Source organism: Pongo pygmaeus, chromosome 4, assembly GCF_028885625.2.
Source record: "Pongo pygmaeus isolate AG05252 chromosome 4, NHGRI_mPonPyg2-v2.0_pri, whole genome shotgun sequence".
Lineage (NCBI taxonomy): Eukaryota > Metazoa > Chordata > Mammalia > Primates > Hominidae > Pongo > Pongo pygmaeus.
In genome coordinates this window covers 151336770-151350240 of record NC_072377.2, presented here as the reverse complement: position 1 = coordinate 151350240, position 13471 = coordinate 151336770, and the positions used below count along the sequence as shown (strand labels likewise).

Here is a 13471-nt window from a genome sequence, read left to right as displayed (position 1 = left end):
TAGCATTCCCTTTTTACCCACATGTGTCATGATAAATACAAAACCCTAGTTCTGTCATGGAGCAGCTGCTCATCTTATCCAGGTTCTGAACCCAGCTAAGCACCAGTGCATGAGAAGGTTGTACTAGTTCTGCTTTTGCCAAAATGTGTTTCTTCCCACAAGAAGCTCCATGCAAAATTTGAAGTCATAGCCACAGCATCTATGCTTCTCAGAGATCCCTGAGGCCCACAGTGGCTTCTCCTGTGGATCTCAGCTCAGAGAAGCTTCACCTGTGCTCCCCAAAGTGATCGGATCCCCAGATAACACATGTTCATACCTCCATGTGTCTTTCCTTCAGAGTTTTTAGCACAGTGAAAGTCTGTTTGTGAGATTATTTACTATGGCTCTGCCAGGCTGCTGGAAGCTCCATGAGGCTGCAGACAATGTTTTTTTCTGCTCATTTTTGTTTTCCCAGAGCCTGGCACAGTGCCTGCCACAGATAATCAATACTATTTAATCCATTAACTAATTACTCTGAAAAGAACTACACAAACACACCCCCCAAAAACCTGGAGACTTATCTCACACATTGCAAACCTCATTCAACAAACTTTTATTGATCTTATTTCAAGATCCAGGCACTGAATTAGGTACTAAAGATATTGCAAGAAACTAAGCAGACATGGCACTTATTCTCTTAGGTCTTGCATTTCAGTGGGGAATCCGGATGATAAATGAGTCAAATAAAATGAATGAGATAATTTCAGATATGTGTTAAGTTCTGAGAAATAAACTGAGCAGCGCTGATAGGATGAGGGGTGGTCAGGGAAGATGTCTCCAAAGAGAAGACATTGGATTGAGACCTGAATCATGACAAGGAGCCAACATTGTGATGTTACAGGCACCGATTTTTTTCATCTCAATAAATGTATCACTCAGAGCAAAACCCCTGGAGTCATCCTTGACTCCTTCCTCTCATACTCCAAGGCAAGTGCAAGGCAACCCTACATCTCTACCTTGACAGTGTCTCAAGCTGATCAGCCTCTCCCCACCCTCACTGCTACCACACTAGTCCAAGCTGCCACCATCTCTCACTTGGACTTTTCTAATAAACTTGTAACAGATTTCTATCCACCATCTGTTCTCTGTAAGTCAAATTGTGTCTCCGTGGCTCCTCCTTACACTGAGGGTAAAAGCCACAGTGCTAACCAAGGCCCGCAGTTTCACATGATCTGGCCTCTCTCTACCCCCATTTCCTGCCACTCTTCTGCCCTAGCACACTCCCCTTCTTGCTACCCACAAATAGGCCAAATGTGCTCCTGCGTCAGGCTCTTTGCACTTGTAGTTTCCTCTTTCTGGAAAAGCCCATGTGCTTTTGTGTTGTGCTCCATCACTTCATTCAAGTTCTTCTCATATGTTCACCAGAAGACCTGCCCCCACCCTCTGGGGGCAATCACCATTATTCCCTATGACTTAACTCTGTTTAATATTTCTTCATAGAACTCATCACACAAGGCAGGATATTACCTATGTGTGTCTTCCTCCCCCATTAGAATGTAAACTCCATGAGGGTAAGAACTGAGTTGACTTTGTTCACTATTTTATTCCCAATACCTAGAATAGTTATTTCTATTCAATCAATAGTTCTTGAATAAACAGAAGAATAAATGAAAGAATGACAAAACGCAAAGGCCTTGAGTCATGATATGCTACAAAGACAGAAAGAAGACAGGAATAAGGAGAGAAGAGGAGGCTAAAGAGGCAGGCAGGGGCCAGACCACATAGGTCCTTGTGAGTAATTAGAAGGAGCTCTGATTTTCTTCCAAGAGCATCAGAAAACTGTTCACCTCTGGAAAGCTTTTGCTTTGTAATTCCCGACAGGTGACATAACACTTGGAGAAACACTGAACTCTATGACCTCTTCCCCGCTATGTTCTGTGATGCCCGGAAGTAGAGCTCTGCACTGTTCTTTCATCCTATCCATGTTTACTCTGAAGGCAATGGATTAAATAGCACATGTTGAAGCATCAACTGAATTAACCTTCTCAAGAGTACCTCAAGCCATGTGGATTCTCTGGAAAGTATATCTTACTCTTTCCTAATGTGCTTACAGCTTGGTTCCAAATGTCTCTCCTTGGAGTTGCTGTGTAAATCCACTTCTTTGGGGAGCCATCCCTGACCTCCCAGGGCAGAGTTCAGGATCCCGCTGCATGCTCTTCAGCTCCCACTGCTGAGAGCAGACAGTGCTGCTTTGTGGTGTCTCTCTGCTGCTCCAGCTGGAGTGTATGTTCCCTGAGGATGGGGACCTTCTTTGTTGTCTCTAATTCTGAGACCACAGAAAGGCTGGTGGATCCAGCGTACCAGTGTGTGTATTTGAACTGTTTTATTTTATGTTAATTCAAAGTAGGTGCCAACATTTTAGGTTTTTTTAAAAATAGATTTCTGGCTTATGTTGCAAATATATAAGCCATAGCAATGCTGTGTCCATGTTCTTAACAATGAGAAGACTTGAGCAGCAACTGCTCCATTCATAGGGGACATGGCTTTCCTCCAGCAAGCCACAATCCCCACCATTCCTTATTATGTTTCTAATGCTGAGGTCAAGTGTTCCTGGTCATTTAACATCTGATTGAGTTATTGTTTTCTTACAGTAGAGAAATATTCTGTATCCAATCTACTACACAAGAAGGCTGCATGTTCTTAAACCTGGTACATGCGGCCTCTTTTGAGCAACTGAATTTGTTACCCTAGTTCGTCCTAAAATAAAAAAGTGTTTATAAAGGCATAGGACTTGACTACCCAACGAGGCAAAGATGTTAATTCTTCCCAAATTGATATATAGGTTTAATGTGATCTCTATCAAAATCCCACCAAGATTTTTATAAATACAGATCTGATTATTCTAAAATGTAGATGGAAAGCCAAAGGAACCAAAATAGCTAAAAATCGTTTTTAAAAGAATAATAAAGTGGGAAGAATCAGTCTCCTTGATTTTAAGATTTATTATATAGCTATAGTATGAAAGACTGTGTAACATTGTATACAGAGAGATAGAGGCATAGATCAATGAACAGAATAAAGAATCCAAAAACAAACCTACACAAATATGTTCAACTCAGTTTTTTTGTTTGTTTGTTTTTTACAAAGTTGCAAAAGCAATTCAACGGAGGAAAGATAGCCTTTCAATAAATGGCACTGGTGCAATTGAACTCCCATAGGCACAAAATTAATCTCAGCCTAATCGCAATGAACTCAAAATGGATCACAGACTTGGATATAAAATGTGAAGCTATAAAATTCTTAGAAAAAAAAGGAAATTGGCCAGGTGCAGTGGCTCATGCCTGTAATCCCAACACTTTGGGAGGCCGAGGCGGGCGGATCATGAGGTCAGGAGATCGAGACCACCCTGGCTAACACAGTGAACCCCATTTCTACTAAAAATACAAAAAATTAGCTGGGCATGGTGGCAGGCGCCTGTAGTCCCAGCTACTCGGGAGGCCGAGGCAGGAAAATGGTGTGAACCTGGGAGGCGGAGCTTGCAGTGAGCCACTGCACTCCAGCCTGGGCGACAGACTTAGACTTCATCTCAAAAAAAAAAAAGAAAGAAAAAAAGGAAATCTTCAGGATCTAGGCTAAGCAAAGGATTCTTATGCTAAATGCACTGTGATCTAGGCTAGGCAAAGAGTTCTTATGCTAAATGCACTGTCCATAAATTGAATCTCATCACAATTAAACCATTTGCTCAGCAAAAGGTTCTGTTTAGAGGATTAAATGACAAGCTACAGGCTGGGAGAAAATATTTGAAAACCACATGTCAGACAGAGACTAGTTACCAAAATATATAAAGAACTCTCAAGACAGCATTAAAAAAATAATGCAATTAGAAAAAGGGCAAAAGACATGAGACACTTCACCAAAGATGATAGACAGATGACCAATAAGCATAGCAAATGATGTTTAACACTATCAGCCATTAAGGAAATGCAAATTAAAGCACAATGAGATACATATCTATCACAGTGGCTAAAATGAAATGGTAGCAATACAAGTGCTGGAATGCAGAGAAAGTCCATCATTCATATATTTTTGATAGGAATGTAAAATGTACCTTTTGACTATTCTGGGGAAAAAATTCTGGAAAACAACTTGGCAATTTCTTAAAAACCTAAACATGAAACTATAATACCATATGACCCAAGAATTGCACCTCTGGGTATTTGTCTTTAAAAAATAAAAAAATGGTGCTCGCTTCGGCAGCACATATACTAAAATTGGAACGATACAGAGAAGATTAGCATGGCCCCTGCGCAAGGATGACACGCAAATTCGTGAAGCATTCCATATTTTCAATGATAGACTGGATTAAGAAAATGTGGCACATATACACCATGGAATACTATGCAGCCATAAAAAATGATGAGTTCATGTCCTTTGTAGGGACATGGATGAAATTGGAAATCATCATTCTCAGTAAACTATCGCAAGAACAAAAAACCAAACACCGCATAGTCTCACTCATAGGTGGGAATTGAACAATGAGAACACATGGACACAGGAAGGGGAACATCACACCCTGGGGACTGTTGTGGGGTGGCGGCGGGGAGGGGGGAGGGATAGCATTGGGAGATATACCTAATGCTAGATGACAAGTTAGTGGGTGCAGCACACTAGCATGGCACATGTATACATATGTAACTAACCTGCACATTGAGCACATGTACCCTAAAACCTAAAGTATAACAATAATAAATAAAATTAAAAAAATAAAAATAAAATAAAATAACAAAAAATAAAAAAAGTATGTGCACACAAAAACCTATATACAAACCTGTACACAATGTTTATAGCAGCATTATTCATAATTACCAAAAAACTGGAAACAACCCAGATGTCCTTAGATGTGTGAATAGCACATCAAACTGTGGTATGTCCATATCATAGAATACTATTCAGCAATTAAAAAGGAATGAACTATTGATACAATCAACAATCTGAATGAATCCCCAGAAAATATTGAGTGAAAAAAAGCCAATTCCAAAAGTAACCCCAGGTGACCACTAATCTGTTCTCCGTTTTTATGATTTCATTGTTTCAAGAATGTTGTAGAAACAGAGAACAGATTAATGGTTGCCAGGGGTTAAGGAAAGGGTGGGGACTGGAGGGAAACTGGTGTGGCTATGGAAGGGCAATAGGAGAGATTTTTATAGTGATGGAAATTGTCTGTATCTCCACTGTATCAATGTCAGATCCTGGCTGTGATATAGTCCTATAGTTTTGCAAAATGTTACCATTGTGGTGGAGGGGGAACTGGGTGAATGTTACGTAGTAACTGTCTATTATTTCTTACAATTGCATGTGAATCTCAAAATGAAAAGCTTAATTTTTCTTAAAAAAAAAAAAAAAAAAGTACAAGACTTGGAAATCAACCAGCCATGGGTTTAAATTCCTGCTACACCACTTACTAGCTAAATGACCCTGGGCAGCCTCCTGGAGCCTCAGTTTCCTCATCTGTTAACTGAGGATCATAAAAGACCCATGCTCACAGTGCTCTGGAGATTAAATGAGGTCATGCAGTTACAATGCTTAAGAGCTCGCCTGTGTTTGGCCAAGAGCTCAGTAGATGGGAGCTGCTTTTGTGGCTGTCACTGTACCATGTAGAGAATCCAGAGGCAGGTTCAGCCCTGGAACATCTCGGGTTAAACCATGCTTTGTGTAGAACAGAGGTTCCCCAAGTACCTCAGTTCATATCCCCCTTAGTATCGTCCTGATTTTTTTCATGCTGTTCTTGGGCCAAAAAAAATCACAACAGTTCTGTTTACTAAGTCGTTAGGTTCAAACTACTTAATAAGTATGTTTGCACTAACAATGTAGTAACTGTTTGAAAACATAGTAACATAAATTGAAGAAATAATTTTATTTCATTCTTAACTACAATTGCTTACAATGAAATTATGTGTCCCTAATAGTCTGTACCACTTCTCAAACCTTGGAATCACATTGAATACTGTCACCTTCATTATCTGCTCCACATTGATTTTGATGCAGTGCTTGTTTTTAATTATATTAACTACCAAAACTCCAGCTTTGCAAAAATACTTTGTAATTAAGGGGAATATACTATGTACTAATGTTGAAGTGGTAAGTTCCCTCATGCTATTCATTCTCACATTATCTGACAGAGGTTTAATATCACTATTGTTCACTCAAAATTTAAAATATCCTGCAGTATCCTTGTGAGTATGCCATGATGCCCTGGAGTGCTTTGGTGCATAAATTGGGAATTATAGGTTGAACAGTTCATTTTGGCCTCTTCCAGAGCAAAGCAAAGTAGACTAAGGCCCAAAGCTGCTCTACTGGGATCTTTCCAGTTGGCATGATCCATCTGCTTCTATCTACACCCATGTCCCCAGGATGGTCTCACAGCTAAACTGCCTACCATTGGGAGACAAGAGCCATTTTTTCTGACTCAGCAGTGGCAGAGGAGATGATTAGGAATGGGATACTGGACCTTTTTTTTTCTTGGTATTCTAAAGATATTAAGCAATTTGGGAAGCTCCTCTTAAAATTTAATTCCACATTAAGCACCTAGAAGGTGACAAGCACTGTTGTAGGTGCTGGAGCCAGAGAAATAAATTGAGCCTAGTCCTTAGCCCTTGAATAATGCTTCCTCCACAGATGATATGCAGCACGATGTTATGGAAAAGTCTTGGAGCCAAGAGACCCGAATGAAAATTCGGACTCGCCATATGAACTTGTTATGTTGGCCTTCCTGAGCCTCATTTTTGGTATCTGCATAATGGGAGTTTAAATATCCCTACAGCACCTTTATCTCACAGCACATTTAACAAGATAAATGCATATAAACTCAGAATGTTATGATTAGCAAATAGCCACCATTTAGATGTGCTGCTTTTTAAAATCACTAATTATCAGTTCAAGCAGCTTTGCCCAAGAGTGAAAAGAAATCCAAACAACAAAATATATTTCTCATGCTTCTTAGGAGAAATGGGGATAGCAGGGGTAGGGCAAGGAAGAAAATTCCAAAAGATTTTATAATTGCAGTGAGAAATTGAGGAGCAGACAGAGTCATCCTGGAAGCCCTGTTCTCCTTTTGCAGGTTAGAGAATAAATACTTTGAGAGCTAAATTGATCTGCTCATCCTCCTGTTCCTTTCTCCTCTGGAATATGTCACTTGAAAGAGATCAACTTTCTGGCCTTTGATTCTGGCTGTCACCCAGTGGCTGCTTTGTCTAATGATTGCTACATATGACTTTTTTTTTTAAACTCCCAGTCCAAAAGCTGTTTCAAAGTCAAAGTTAATACAGATGTTGTGTCATCCCATGCACCAGTGATAGGTGTTGTTTAGTCAAGGTGGATCTGATTGGGATCTCTCTCCAAGAAAGTGAGATAATATGAGAGGCCATAAAGCAGTTGTTAATTTCCCTTTCAAAGTAAGGAGGATTATGCACAGTGGTGGAAAGCCGTTCTCTGGGTCCCCAACCTAATTGTCTTGATTAACACGCTGCATGGCCATCACAGGTGTAGCCCATAATAGCGCTATAAGGTTTTCATAGCCAGGCCAATTAAAATCTGTCATTGAGCCAAGAACTAACTGTGTGTGCATCATAATGCCAAAAGTCAAAATGAGTTCTCTAAATAATAATTGCTTGCATTTCTAGGACAATTTATCTCTTTTTTTTCTTTCTTTGAGACGAAGTCTCGCTCTGTCGCCCAGGATGGAGTGCAGTGGTGCAATCTCAGCTCACTGCAGTCTCCGCCTCCCGGGTTCAAGCAATTCTCCTGCCTCAGCCTCCCAAGTAGCTGGGACTATAGGCACGCAGCACCATGCCTGGCTAATTTTTGTATTTTTAGTAGAGATGGGATTTCACCATGTTGTCCAGGCTGCTCTTGATCTCCTGACCTCGTGATCCACCCACCTTGGCCTCCCAAAGCGCTGAGATTACAGGCGTGAGCTACCACACCTGGCCGACAATTTATCACTTTAAAGCGTACTTTCTTTACCTCATTTTCTCCTCATGCCAGAAGGCAAGCAGTTTATGTGGGGAAACTGAAGTTCAAAGAGATTCAGTGACTTACCAATCTAGAGGACCCTAATAATTGTGCCAGGCTGCTCATAGTAAGTTCTTAAAGATTTTTCTCTTATCCCTATGACAATAACTAACATTCATCTTTCACTTAACAGCTGACAAAATGCTGATATATTTATTTTCTTTCTAGATCTTCCATAACAACCCTGCAAATCAGATCTTTTTTAGATACCATTTTTATGGCCAAAAATCTCAAAATCTTGGAATATTGATTGAAATCCTGCCTCATTTTAGAGTTGAGAGCTTGTTCAAGGGCACAGGGTTACCAAATGATAGAACTAGGATAAGAACTCAGGCCTGCTGGCTGACCCAGTGTTCTTCACATCGTTCCATGCTTACAGTCTCTCTCTGTCTCTCTCTCTCTGCACATTTTAGAGTTGGGGGAAAATGAGTCAAGACAACTGACACTGAGCTGCAAAGACACAGGTTTCTCTATTGCCACCATGCCCAGCTTTGAGCAACTAAAGTGTTTTGGTCAATTATGTATTTTCCCATTGAACTGGGAATGGACAACTTATACTCTAAACTGAATATAGATTTGACCCGTGGTCTCTTAACTGCCTGATCTCTATGGTGTGTTTGATAAAGGTATTTTTGTTGGTTTACAGGCCACCCCCAGAGGCCCTGAGCAATGCATTTAAAAGTTCTGAGTGGCTGTGAATGACCATGAAAGTAGGAGATAAATATCTTAGCTGGTTAGGCAGACTAAGAAGTAGATAGCCTACTTAAAGGAAAAGCAAGCTCTAAGCTATTCTCAATCAGATCCACAAACAATTTCTTGCAGTAAAATGTGTTGTTCTTTGTTTCTCAGATATGAGGAATGAGGAGGAACCCCTCTTAGGCTCTTCTGATGGTTTTTTAGGTTAAGGCTGAGTCCCTGAGTACAAATGATTGCCTGGCTCATCTCCCAGTGCTGATGGAGCACACAGGATGGTTCCCTGGTGACACATGTGAGGGTAGGAGTGGAATTTCACATTTCTCACTGCTGGAAGGGCAGTGTTTTCCACCCATTGTTCATTCTGAAAGCTCTCTTCAGTCCCAGCCTGTGTGTTGTCACTGGAGGAGGAAAGAGAATGAATTCTGTGTTCCCCACAGTGCACTGAAGCCTAAGGGCCAAGTTCCTTTCATCTAAAAAGCCAAAAATGATGATTTCCTCAAGAGCAAATAGCTTCCATTGCTTCTTTGGCTGCAGAGACATATCTGTATCTGCTCTGCCACTCCATCCTGAAATCTGGGATGTGGCTGAAGTAGCCATGTTAAGAGCATTCACAAATAACCTCTTTTATTTAAAAGGGTGGGGGCGGGGGGTGGTGTGGGAGGAAATGTAGGAACAGCCTTATGTTCTATATTTTATTTCAGATTTTTAAATATTATGAAAAGGAGGGAGGAGCAAGCATCTATGTATGGTAAAGATATATTTGTAAGTTAGTATGTATACTATATATAGTTAAATATTTTTTGCCACTTTATAATTTCCAGGCATGGTATGAATAAATCTACACTTGGCTTAACTTAATGCAGTTGAATTGATTTCTGCCTGCTAACTTGTGATTCTCTCTCAGTGGGAAATAATCAATAAGGTCAGTTGGGCCCACTTTTGCACGTCATTGGTCCTAGTTTTAATCTTGGTAATCCTGGCTGTAAACCACCCACTATGGAGGCAGATTGATTGGCAGCAATATTTGCTCAATGATTTTGTGGCCATATTTGAGGCACATTTTAGCTTATAACTTGGTGTAACAGTTTCTCCTTTAGAGTTTAGTGCCTGTTTTCTTTCTTATACTGCAAAGGGCCTATTGAAAGGAAGCTTGAGGAAAATAAACTTGACAGGAAGGGAAATGAAATAAGTTTTAAAGTGAATCTGAAAGGGAAATAATAATGATAAAATTAAAGCACTATAGAGCCTTAGTGCTCGAGGAGTTTGAATTGGATTCGACGTGGGGATGGAGAAGGTCATAACATTTAGTCCAGAAGTAAAAATTGCCATCAGAGTCACTAAGCTAAATTTAATCCCAATTCCTTCTCATTAGGTGAGTAGCAGCCACTTCACCTTTTCCTTCTTTTGTAAAGAATATCTTTTATGTACCACAAGTGAAGGGAGTGCTGAATATGATGCCTTCCTTTAGCCTCGTATGATAGTTTTATAAATTTTTGGTGAAGTCACACATGAAGGGAATATATAAATCCAGCATCACTGCCCAAGTCCTTTCAGTCCAGCATATGTTGAAAAATCCTATTTGAATGGTGAAAAGAGAAGAAAAAGAATTCTTCTTCCACCCACCCAGCCATTCCACCTATCAATCATTTATGACAATCTTCAGACCAAAAGGCCGTTGTTAAAGAGAGTAAAATGATATAAGCAAAGTGCTTAGCATAGGACCTGGTTTGTGTATTACTATGTTAGTTTGCTAGGGCTGCCATAGCAAAGTACCACAAAGTGGGTGGCGTAAATAACAGAACTGTATTGTCTCACAGTTCTGGAGGCTAAAAGTCCAAGATCGAGGTGTTGGCAATGTTACTTCCTTCTAAGGCTATGACAGAGAAACTGTTCCAGGCCCCTCTCCTAGCCTCCTGTGGTCTTCACGCAACTTTTGGCAGTCCTTGGCTTGCAGATGCATCACCCCATCTCTACCTTCACCTTCATTGCCTTCATGTGCTATTCTCCCTGTGTGCATACCCATCTCTGTGTTTCAGTTTCCCCTTTTTATAAGGACACCAGTCATATTGAATTAGGACCCACCCTAATGACCTCATCGCAACTACTTCTGCAATGACTCTTATTTCCAAATAAAGTCACATTCCGAGATATCGGGGGTTAAAACTTCATATAAATTTTGGGAGGACACAATTCAACCCATAATAATTATTATCATTTATTATTATATCTTCATTATTTCTTAGCTTTTCATAGTTTCCTTTTTACTATAAATCTATTCTCTACCCTGCAGAGAATTAAAAATGTGCAAAACTAGAAAAAAGTAGGGAGGTGAAGAAATCAGAATATCAATGCATAGTGTGAATATCTTCAAGTAATGATGAACTGTTGGGCATAGCCACCATATTCAGACATTAACGTTTCAGGTAAGAGGATCCAGAACAACTGGCCAGACCAATCCAGTGAAGCAGCATAGCTAGTCATTAGTTAAACCCCAGCCATCCAGAGTGTTGGCAGTCTCTCCAACCGTAAGATTTTGGTATTCTTTCATACAGTGAGTAGGCAGTTGGTGTGGAGTCCCCCGCATCACAGGCGTCATGCGCATTTTAGATTTATTAAAAAGCCCACAAAAAAAGAAATACCCTTTGGAGCAATATAGTCTCAAATCCAACAATTTCCTGCAGTATCACAGCAAAGTTCCCCCTGGCGGCTGTTGAGATGGTTAGCCAGTAATTCTTCAAAACATTTTTTTCTGACACATACACAACATTTTCCTTTGTAAGAACGTGAAGGTTTGATCCCTCCAGAGCCCATTACATAGACAGATTGGTCCCTGAGATAATTACAAGAAGATAGTCTAACGGGCTCAATTAAGAAAATCCCAAGACCCAGACAAGTCTTCCTACACACACACAAATATAATTTCTTACCTAAAGGCATAGAAACAGCATGCAGTTCACCTGTTTGTATTTGGATACTAGGCTAATATCGATCTGTCAAAAGAGACTTGTTGAACCAGAATATTTTTACTCTAGTCTGCTTCAAAAATACTTTAGGATGACATTCAAGGATGTATCAAATATGACATGATAGACTACATTAAAAGTTATGTGGCCTAAAATTTTGTACTCTCAGTATCAGAATCTGGCCTCCCAGCACAGGCAGGAGTGGCAGCTCTCACAAACCTGACAGGTGGTGATGCAGTCCTTCTTGAGATGGCATGATTCTCAGAGCTCTGAGTACTGTCCCCACGTCCCGAGAGGTGGTCGCCCCTCGTATTATACCCCTAGCTATTGATTCCCATTTGCCGTGTAGAGGGATGAGAGAGTAGAAAAATCCTTAGGTGTCCAAGAAGCATGCCATCTACAAGGACACCAGGAGTGTTTCACCCTCCACTCCTAGAAAGGCGGGATTTGTATGAATATGCAGCACTGTCAGTTCATAATTTATACCTTCCCCTGACACCAACATGTCCAACATTTTTAATGTATAAGAAAATGTTTTAGAAGGTGAAAAAAAATCAGTTTCGTTAGGTTAAGACACTGTATTAAGCTCATCTCTGTCCTGTACTCTCTTAGTGTCCAAGGCACATATGTACATGGAGAAAGCGGGGTTGCCTGCTAGACAAGAACCTTCCTTACTGCATGTGCTCCATCCTTATCAACGAGGTTTTTTCAAAATCTCTGTGATACGCATAGGAATTACCTGGGGAATTTTTCAAATTGCAGATGCCTAGATCCCCATTTCTAAAGAATCTGATTCAGTAGAACTGGGGTTGGACCCAAAAATCTGCTTTTTTTTTTTTTTTTTTTTTTGAGACAGAGTCTTGCTCTGTCACTTGGCTGGAGTGCAGTGGCGCGATCTCAGCTCACTGCCACCTCCGCCTCCCAGGTTCAAGTGATTCTCCTGCCTCAGTCTCCTGAGTAGCTGGGATGGAATCTGCATTTTTAATGTGTTCCTTTGGTGATTGTGAGCTTCGTGGCCTATGAGACACAATTTGAGCAGCACTCTGCCCTCCTATGATCTTCTTTCTTTTAGAACACTAATTTTTGCATTATTATCCTACCATCATTTTTTCAAAATGGAATTTTTTTTCATGTTCATCTGTGAAAAAATATGCTCATTGTGAAAAAATAATCAGACAGTGTGAGTAAAAATCATCAGTTTTTCAGCACTGAGATGGAATTACCCTAAATATTTTAATGGCATCCATCAAGAACTTTTATCTGTGTGTGTGTGTGTGTGTGTGTGTGTGTGTGATCTCATTTTAAAATATTAATTTGGCAGACCCAAATTTATGGAAAAGAAAGAGGGAGGTAGCTTCCACAAGACCTTTTTCTTCCAGAGGTAACAACTTTTTCTTTGAGTTCTGTGACTCCAAGACCTCTTCATTTACAACAGCCTCTTTCCATGGTGGTTTCAAAGCTCCTTATTTACACCTCTACCTGGAGCACTCTTCTTTAAAGACTGGGTTAACTATCAGGTGCTCTTAGTAACTTAGGAGACATAAGGGAAATTGCCCATCATCTCCAAGATTCTTTTCTCTTTTCTTGCAAACATTATCTTGTCACCACAGAGCTGTTCTCTTTTATCACTTGTACACCTCTTTCACTTGGAAAAAGTTAGGTCACATCAACATTTCACCTATTCATTTTTCTACCTTTGGTGAGAATCATCATTTAACATTTCACTTCTGAGAAGTCTTTTCTAGCTAGAGAGGGCTCCCAAA

General features: G+C 40.2%; 1 protein-coding gene and 1 non-coding gene across 10 annotated transcripts in view; both read left to right on the top strand.

Moving 5' to 3' along the window:
* Window positions 1-13471, top strand: part of PPP2R2B (protein phosphatase 2 regulatory subunit Bbeta) — a 495072-nt gene that overhangs the window by 332610 nt on the left and 148991 nt on the right. The gene's annotated exons all lie outside the window — the stretch shown is intronic.
* Window positions 4221-4327, top strand: LOC129037779 (U6 spliceosomal RNA). Its single transcript, XR_008502991.1, has one exon. It is a non-coding gene; the product is annotated as a U6 spliceosomal RNA (small nuclear RNA).